Source organism: Erinaceus europaeus, chromosome 13, assembly GCF_950295315.1.
Source record: "Erinaceus europaeus chromosome 13, mEriEur2.1, whole genome shotgun sequence".
In the NCBI taxonomy this organism is placed as follows: domain Eukaryota; kingdom Metazoa; phylum Chordata; class Mammalia; order Eulipotyphla; family Erinaceidae; genus Erinaceus; species Erinaceus europaeus.
This window is the reverse complement of record NC_080174.1, coordinates 97,659,843-97,669,951: the sequence shown is the minus strand read 5'-3', so window position 1 is coordinate 97,669,951 and position 10,109 is coordinate 97,659,843. Positions and strand designations below refer to the sequence as shown.

Genomic DNA, 10,109 nt, shown 5'->3' with positions numbered 1-10,109 from the left:
GAAAGTGGGTTGTTCAATTTTCACATAGGAACGAGCAAGCCATGGAAGTAAGTTAACAGTGTACACACTGTCAGAAAAAAGGTTGAAGGATTCTGGCACAACTTTTAATGCAAGGAAAACAGCATAAAGTTCTTTGTACTGAGGGGAATTCTCAGGAAGCTCAGTAAAGAGAGGTTTAGGGGGTTGTTTGTCCGGGTAATATATAAGGGCAGCAGCTCCCCTTTTTCCACCATCAGTGAAGACTGTAGGAGCAGAAGGAATGGGATCTCAAGAGAAAAGTTTAGGTGCTAGTAGAAGCAAAAGAGGTAAATAAGCTATCAATTTATTAGAAGGAAAATGGTTATCTGTTTGTCCTGGAAACCCCACAAAGCTTATGGCAAAGCGGGAATGATAGCGTATGAGCCACTCTGTATCTGTGAGATAAAAGGGCAGAATGATTAAATCTGGTTCTTTCCCTAAGACCTGCACAGACCTATTTCTTCCTTGGCGAACCATGAATGCTAATGCATCTCAGTGAGGAGTCTTGGAGCTCTGTCTACTGGCGTGTTAAGCCACTCGAGAACCCCATGGTTCTGCCAAAATGCCCCTACTACTGTGGGGGTGGAGTTAAAGATTAGAAGGTTTATCGGAGAAGAGGGGGAGAATCGAACAAGGTGCATGTCCTGGAGGGCCTGGTTAACCCTTTCCAGTGCCAAGAAGGCCTCGGGAGTTAACTTACGTTTTGAAGAGGGCTGTTTGTTTCCTTTTAACAGGTCGAACAGTGGTTGGAGGCAGCTTGTGGGCAGATAAAGATACTGCCTAAGCCAATTTAAATTTCCAAGAAAACTTTGTAAAGAATCAAGAGTAAGGTTAGAAGGAAAGGTGACACTAGGTTCTAAGGGATGAATTTGCATTAGCAAAATCTCCGAACCTAAGAAAGATATTGGAGGAATTAGCTGTATCTTCTCAGGAACTACATTAAGGCCGCTTTTCTTTAATGCAGGAATGAGGAAATCACATAAGGCACAGAGATCTGTATCTGATTTCCCCATATTAATATGTCATCTATGTAATGAAAAACATTACGGCCCTTATGAATATATGGGAAAGGGGCAGATTTAACAGCCTCCTGACAAATTATAGGACTATTGGCCATGCCCTGGGGAAGCACCACCCATTCAAATTTATCAGCAGGGCTGGAATTACTAATAGAAGGAACAGAGAAGGCAAAACATTTACAATCTTGCGGATGCAAGGGAATAGAGAAAAAACAATCTTGTATATCAATAGCTATGATTGGAATTCCCGTGGGAATTGCAGAAGCAAGAGGCAAACCCCTTTGGGGGGAGCCCCAGACCTGCATGGTTTTAATAACTGCACAGAGATCTTGGAGGAGGCGCCATTTTCCCGAGCGCTTTTTAATCACAAAGACAGGAGTATTCCATGGGCTTCGAGAATGATGAGTGTGTCCCAAGGATAACTTCTCTTGGACGAGCTCCTTTAAAATTTCTAGCTTATCCCTAGGTAAAGGCCACTGTTCCACCCAGACAGGCTCATTAGAAAGCTAGTCTAAGCAGGGAGTTTGTATACGAACAGTGGCAGTTAGTATTGAGGGTGCTGATTAGATGTGGTCTTGCAGGAGCGGGTCTTACACTCTGCAGAGGCATCTGTGGATATCCTAACATCAAGGCATTCCGGAAGATCCCTTCCAAGTAGGTTGGTGCTAATATCAGCTACCAAAGGGCGGAAGTGTCCGATAGAACCTTCTGGGTCTTCCCACATGAGCGAATCTCGTGTGAGAAATGATGGGGTCACCCCTCCTACTCCATGTATACTGGGTCCGGGGAGGAGTTCCCAATTTGGGGGAACCTCTGCTTGCCCTAAAATTGTCTTTTCTGCCCCTATGTCAATCAAACATTTAAAAGGAATATTGCCAATCCTTACTGTCATAGTAGTATGACCACTGTAAAACAGGAGTGGTCCACAAAATCTCAGGCCCCGAATTTGTACCATTCAGTGGCATGCCATCTTTATGAAATTTGGACCAACAATCTCTCTTCCAATGAAACCCTCTATGACATCTGGGACAAATTGTCTGTGGCTTCTGGCTCCCTGACTGAAGCGGGGTTGCCCTGACTGGAGGTGGGGTTGCCCTGACTGGAGGCGGGGTTTCTCTAACTGGAGGCGGGTTGCCCTGACTGGAGGCATGGTTGCAGCTTATCTGGACGTTGGTTACGCCAATGCCCTTGGCGACCGCACTGAAGCAGGCCCCGTTTTGATTACGTGGGGTAACTGCATAAACCTGTGTTGTAGCGGGTGCCCCCTAAGAGCCTGATGTAAGTTCCTGTGTCATTAAAATCCAATTATCTGGGTGTAGGTGTTTAAGACTAAGGCATGCCTTACGGAATTGTGGAACCATGCCATCCCAGACAATAGAACGCAGGAGGAGAGAGCGGACTTAAGGATTATAAATCTTTCTCTCTAAGGTTGCCCTCACCCTTGAGGTGAAATTTGCTAAGGATTCATCAGTGCCTTGGCGAAGAGAGTTAATGGGGACTGATGACTCTACTGTGGTTGGGGTTACCCTTTCCCAAGCTTGTGTTTCGCAGATTCGTACCTGTTCAAAATAACCAGTTGGAAACTTAGCTTCTGCCTACTGAGGTTCAGTTTCAAACTCTCCTGCTCCAAGCAATGCATCAGAATTCCATTCTATCTGTTTGTGACTATTTTCCTGAGATTGTCTAGAGCATTTGTCATGGAAGCATGTCTTCCATTGTAGATAGAGGGGGTCTGGTAGTGCAGCACAAGCCAGGTCTTTTCAGTCCTGGGGGGTGTTTAGGTGCTGGTAAAAACTCCTTAAAATGGACTTGGTCCATGGAGCGTGAATTCCATCCTCCACTGCTTATCTGAGTTCTATGATCTCTTTGGAGGAGTATGGGTGCCACACCTGAGGGTTTTGTCTATTGGGGGCCACATTTACCAGGAAGGTGTGGACTTGGTCTGATGACACAGGGGAAAGAGTTACAGAAGTGGAAGTTGCTGTAGTGGCTACAGGAGAAACTGAGCACGTATCTACGGGGACGGATCTCTTGGGACAGACTGCAAAGGGTTTAAGGTCTCTAAACACTGAAAACCTATCCTTTAACTGCTGTATCTCAGCCACAAGGTCTGTTAATGATGAGGTATCAGCAGGGGGAGGAGTTGAAGAAGCGGAAACCTCAGGGGAAGCCGAAACTGAGGGAGGAGTCATAGAAATTGAAGCCTCAGGGTCTCTTAATGATGAGGAGTCAGCAGGGGGAGGAGTCAGAGAAGCAGAATCCTCAGGGGAAGCCGAAACCATGGCAACAGGGTCAGCTGGGGGTGGGGTCAAAGTTCTTGCTCTTTGCACTGTATGTGCTTAACCCACTGTGCTACCACCCAACTCTCTGGAGATCTTTTTCTAATTTTGAATATTTGTGAATTTTTTCAGTATATTTTTTTTGTGAGATCTATTGTTAATGTCTGAGTTTGTGGTTTATTGAGAAAAATTATGTTCTGCGTCCTGATAATATAATCAATTGTATTCATCGAAATGTCGTTAATTAATTGTTCATTATTTTACAGTAATACAGCAGTGAAAGTCTCTGAGGGCAAAAAATTCAGAATGGTAGAAAATCTCAAGAATGTGAAGTATACAGCAAACCGTTCGCTTATTCTATTCATCTTCAAAAACATGAAAGAATTTATAGTGGAAGGAAAACCTATGAATGTAAACACTGTAGTAAAACATTCAGTCAAGCTAGTCATCTTTATATACATGAAAGAATTCACAGTGGAGAGAAACCCTATGAATGTAAACTATGTAGTAAATCATTCAGTCATTCTAGTAATATACAGAGACATAAAAGAATTCACAGTGGAGAGAAACCCTATGAATGTAAACTATGCAGTAAAATATTCAGTTATTCCAGGAGTCTTCATACACATGAAAGAATTCACAGTGGAGAGAAACCCTATGAATGTGAACTACTTAGTAAAACATTCAGTTATTCCAGTCATCTTCAGCAATATGAAAGAACTCACAGTGGAGTGAAACCCTATGAATGTAAAGCATGTAATAAAACACTCAGTTGTTCCAGTAGCCTTTGTACACATGAAAGAACTCACAGTGGAGAGAAACCATATGAATGTAATCTATGTAACAAAACACTCAGATTTTCAGTAATGTTCACACATGAAAGAATTCACAGTGGAGAGAAACCCTATGAGTGTAAACAATGTAGGAAAACATTTGGGCATTTCAGTAGTCTTCAGGAACATGAACAAACTCACAGTGAAAAGAAACATTATGGATGTACACAGTGTAGTAAAACATTCAGGCTACTACATACGGTAGTTTTCGGACACATGAAAGAACTCACAGTGGAGAGAATCCCTATGAATGTAAACTGTAGAAAAACATTCGGCTATTCCAGTAGTCTTTGGACACATGAAAGAAATCACAGTGGAGAGAAACACTATGAATGTAAACAGTGTCATAAAACATTCAGTTGTTCCAGTAGTCTTCATCCCATGAAAGAATTCACAGGCGAGAGAAACTCTATGAATGTAAGCAGTGTAGTAAAACATTCAGTTGTTTCAGTAGTCTTTGGACACATGAAAGAAATCACAGTGGAGAGAAACACTATGAATGTAAACAGTGTCGTAAAACATTCAGTTGTTCCAGTAGTCTTCAGACCCATGAAAGAATTCACAGGCGAGAGAAACTCTATGAATGTAAGCAGTGTAGTAAAACATTCAGTTGTTTCAATAGTCTTCGGATGTATGAAAGAATTCACAGTGGAGAGAAACCTTATGGGTGTACACAGTGTAGTAAAACATTCAGCGTATTTGTTAGTCTTCAGACACATGAATGAACTCACAGTGGAGAGAAGCCCTATGAATGTAAACAATGTGGTAAAACACTCAGTTGTTCCGGTCATCTTTAGGCACATGAAAGAATTCACAGTGGAGACCCTATGAATGTCAACAATGTAGTAAAACATTCAGGAAATACTCTAATCTTCAGACACATGAAAGAATTCACAGTGGAGAGACACTTTGAATGTAAAGTGAGGTAAAACATTCAGGACGTCCTGTAGTCTTTAGAGACTTGAAAGAATTCATAGTTGAGAGAAACCCTATGAATGTAAACTAGTGAAACATGCAGTTGTTCCAGTAGTCTTTGGTCACATGAAAGAATTCACAGTGGAGGGCGTCGGGCGGTGGCGCAGTGGGTTAAGCGCATGTGGCACAAAGCGCAGGGACCGGCGGAAGGATCCTGGTTCGAGCCCCCGGCTCCCTACCTGCAGGGGAGTCGCTTCACAGGCGGTGAAGCAAGTCTGCAGGTGTCTATCTTTCTCTCCCCTTCTCTGTCTTCCCCTCCTCTCTCCATTTCTCTCTGTCCTATCCAACAACGAATTGCGTCAACAAGGGCAATAATAATAACCACAACGAAGCTACAACAAGGGCAACAAAAGGGGGAAAAATGGCCTCCAGGAGCGGTGGATTCATGGTGCAGGCACCGAGCCCAGCAATAACCCTGGAGGAGGGAAAAAAAAAAAGAATTCACAGTGGAGAGAAACCCTATGAATGTAAACTATGAAGGAAAGCATTCATGGAGTTCTTTCTCTTCAGTTACATGATAGGACTCACAGTGGAGAGAAAGAAACCTCATGAATGTAAACAATGTAGTCAAACATTCATTTAAGTCAATGTTCTTTGGATACATGAAAGATCTCACAGTGGAGAGAAACCCAGTGAAAGTAAACAGCAAAACATTGATTGAAGCCATTCATCTTTGTCAAAATGAAATAACTCACAATAGAGAGACATTTGATAAAATGTAAGCAGTGTTGAAACCATTCTGTTATTCTGGTCCTTTCTGTGTACATGAAAGGATTCACAGTGAATCAAAACCCCAAGAAAGTCATAAACCTTTCAGATGTTCCACTAACTTTCAAGCACATGAAAATATTTGCAATGGAGATATGTAAGTAAATATAGCTAGATAATTGTAGGGATCACAGTTCATGACAAAAGTGAATGCATACCTCTGAATATTCTATAAATGTAAGGAATATGAGTAAATACTTTGATTCTTTATCATAAATTCTAATATGTGAAAAAAATCCACTTGGTACTAAGAGCTTCCTGATGGCAACAATGCTTAGATGTATTCAGATCGCTAACACATATTTACATATGAAATCATTGGCATTAGAAAAACAGTTTTTGTGGCCCGGGAGGTGGCATAGTGGATAAAGCATCAGACCCTCAAGCATGAGGTCCTGAGTTCAATCCTCAGCAGCACATGTACCAGAGTGATGTCTGGCTCTTTCTCCTCCTATGTTTCTCATTAATAAAAATATATATAAAATCTTTTTTTAAAAATAAATAAATAACAGTTCTTATCAGTGTAGACACTCTAGACTGAATTTACAAACCTAGTAAGAAACTTGTACTGGAGAGACCAGTGAATGTAAAACAGTGGAATAACAATGGATGCTACAATATGTGAATATTTATTTTCTTTCTGCATAAATTGTATCTGTCTAGTTCAAAAATACATATTCTCTCTAAATTTCTCTTTTTATACTTTTTATTTAAAATACTTTTATTTTATTTGGTAAGCCAGAGAGAAATTGACTGGGAGACGGTAGTAAGGGAAAGATAGCCACTTTTAGCACTGCCTCCCAGCCTGTGAAAGCTTGTGCCCTGCGTGTGGACACAGGGCTTTCACCCATGTCCTAGTTCATGGGATCTAATTTTGATTATCAAGTTGCAAGTTGTGAAAAAGTGCTGCAGATGTCTTGCCCCCTCTACTCCCTTCTCTGTTGATTTCTCTGTATCCTATTAAAGAAAATATAGACTTAAAATTTTGCTCCAGACTGACAAATGATTTGATAGGCTAAAAAATCATCAAATATTTAGATAAAAACATGCAGAAGTCTCCTCTATTTGAGTTTGTCAACATGTTCACTACAAACTTAATTCCACAGAAATTTAAAGCAAAAATAAATAAAAACAGTTGCTGGGAAATTGTGCAGAGGCAGTCACATCTGCCATGTTGTCCCCACAGGCCACTGCTAGTTTCTGAGAGAGTTGGGACATTCTTGGAGTGCCTGTTCCACCGTGTTGTGCCCTCAGGGCATTGTCTATTTCCCTGCAATATTTGGAGTGCTTTGGTTACTCCTCCCCCCTCCCATTCTCAGGAGAGTTATTATCCTATCCTGGAGTGCTATGGTTACTCCTCCCCCTTCCCATTCTTGCGAAAGCTGCTCCTATAAAATCCATTGTTCTTCCGCACCTCTCTCTCTTGCTGGAGCTTCACTTCAGTGTTTAGACACATGAAAGGTTACTGCATAAGGCAGCCATTTTCGCTACCTCCACGTGGCCCAACCTGCTTCTCTCGCACCCAACTCTGAGGTGCCTGCGCAAATATAGATTTGTGTTCCCTCTTCGCTCCAGATCTCCTTTCTCTTCTACGTGGCGCAGAATGACAAACAGTGACATCAAATTGAAAAGGTTATATGCAGCAAAGGAAGTCTACCATAACAGGTACTTCACACAGACTCTGAGAAAAAGTTTTGTCCAACATCAGAGAGTATTGATAAGCAAAATACATAAAGAATTCCATCAATTAAAAAATCAATCCATTGTTCAAGCAGGTAGATAGCACAATGGTTATGCAAAGAGACTGTTATGCTTGAGGCTCGATAGTCTAAGGTTCAACCCTGCAAACCATCATCAGCTGGAGCTGGGCATTGCTATGGTGTTTCTTTCTCTGCATCTCTCAAAAATAAACAAAATATATATTTTTTAAAAAAGATAAAAAATCTCTTCAAAAATAGGAATATATACCTGGAATATTCTCAAGAGATCCACAGGGACAAGAGACATCTGAAAATATTCTCAAAAAACCACTGTTTATCAGGGAAGGTAAATAAAACCAACAATGTAAGATTGTCATGATTTAGATGAGACAGAAACAGAAGAAGCTACTGAGAGGTCCAGTAAGTGGTTTTATCCAAAACCTACCTACTATTCAACCTCCTGTGCCCTGAATTTATAAATTTTTATATAAAGGAAACACTAGGGAGTCGGGTGATAGTGCAGCGTGTTAAGGACAGGTGGTGCAAAACACAAGGACAGACATAAGCATCCCAGTTCAAGCCACTGGATCCCCACCTGCAGGGGAGTCACTTCACAGGTGGTGAAGTAGGTCTACAGTTGTCTATCATTGTCTACCCTGTCTTTATTACCCTTCTCTCTCCATTTCTCTCTGTTCTATCAAACAACAGGTGACATCAACAATAACAATAATAACCACAACAAGGCTTCAACAAAAGGGGGGGAGAAATAACCCTGGTGACAGAAAAAAAAGTGAAGGCCAAAAAGAACTGTTATCCAATAATCTACATCCTTCTCAATTTCTCTCTGTCATAGGAAGTAAAATATAACAAGGGCAACAAAAAGGAATAAATATTTTTAAGAAAGGAGGCAATGACAAAAACCATAGTATAAGATGACTCCACACAATTCCCACCACCAGGATTCCAGGTCTCATCCCCACTCCTGATAGCTTTCGTATTTATCCCTCTGGGAGTATAGACCCATGGACATTATGGGGAGCAAAGGTTTAAGGTGTGGTTCTGTAATTGCTTCCCTGCTCAACGTGGGCATTGACAGGTCGATCCATATTCCCAGCCTGTCTCTCTTTCTTTTTCTTCTTTCTGTTAAAGAACTGCTTTATTAATACAAAGTTAGACACACACAAACCACAAAGTGTCAAGTTTAAATAGTTCAGTCATAGCAAATAGGTGGCAATTCAACATCCAGGGTTGACAGAATGATTGAAGGACACTGGAATCTATCAGATTCCCACAGTGGGGTGAACATCTTCACGGGGGAAGGGAGACCCAGGTTCAGCAGCCTGTCAACTTCCTTGTCCTTCTCAAGAATCATGAGGGGCACTCCACTCAAGGGCAAGTATACAATCTGATGTTCTTCAAGCAGGTGAAAAGCTCTCAAAATCTGGAGGATTAAAGGGAAAGAACTTCTCTAATTCTGGATAGCTTTTGTCTGACACAGGAGCAGTGCTCTTTGCTTTAACAGTCTTTTGTGCTAACTTTGGGCAGAGAAAGTTTTCTGTTTTTGCTTAAGTGGTCCATTAGTCTGCACAGACTTTCCTGTGGTTCTGTTTACAGTCTTCCCAGGAGCTCAGTGGTCTTGTGTATTCTGCTGTCCCCTTCCCTGAACCCTCTCTTCCAGTGCTTCCCTGTGTAACTAATGTTACAGTTGGCCGGATTGGCATTCCTCTCACTCTGCAGCAATTGGACAAGGCTCTTTTCTGTGGATGCATTTCACAGACTGTCCTCTGCTGCATTCCAGCATAGTCAGCTCCCCAAGAACAAGTGGCATCTTCTTATCCAGGCCCCAGGGCTGAGCACTTATTGGCTTTCATTTCCATGGTGTCAATAATTGCCCCTCAAACCGTGATGTCTCAGGGTTAAAACATTTTTTCTCTAACAAATGTGTTACTTCCATGCACCAGCCTTGCATTTAACAAGACAGCCATTACTCTGTGTGTGTGTGTGTGTGTGTGTGTGTGTGTGTGTGTAGACAGATAGCATAATGGTTACTCTAAGAGACTCTCATGCCTGAGGCTCCAAAGTGCCAGGTTCAATCCCCTGTATGACCAGAAGCCAAAGTTGAGCAGTGTTCTAGTTAGACAAAGAAATTTATAAATATCGGGCACCAAAGTAAAAACCATGTGGTGAGGGGGAGGGTGGACATATGGCTTCCTGGGCTGGGGGTGGGTTGGGTGGGTGGGATGGGACACAATCTTTTGGTGGTAGGAATGGTATTTATGTACACTCCGATTAAATTGTAGTCATATAAATCAGTATTTAATTAATATGAGAGGGGGAAAATTGATTGTATGTCTAACAAAGGGACTTTTCAAAGTTAACCCAATTACCAAATAATGTGATGATAACAATAAGTATCCATTGACTTCTTGAACCCTAAGACAACTGGCACCTTACTTTTCCACTATAGAGCCTAAACTTCCCCCAGTCCTGGGACCCTAGGGTAAGGCCCACTTTCCC

The 10,109-nt window shown here is 41.7% G+C and overlaps 1 long non-coding RNA gene across 1 annotated transcript; it reads right to left on the bottom strand.

The window, feature by feature from the left end:
• Positions 1-8,775: 8,775 nt before the first annotated feature.
• LOC132542453 (uncharacterized) lies at positions 8,776-9,724 on the bottom strand. The gene is made up of 2 exons (XR_009553465.1): positions 9,642-9,724; positions 8,776-9,033 (listed from the first exon to the last, which is right to left on the bottom strand). It is a non-coding gene; the product is annotated as an uncharacterized LOC132542453 (long non-coding RNA).
• Between the last annotated feature and the right edge of the window lie 385 nt (positions 9,725-10,109).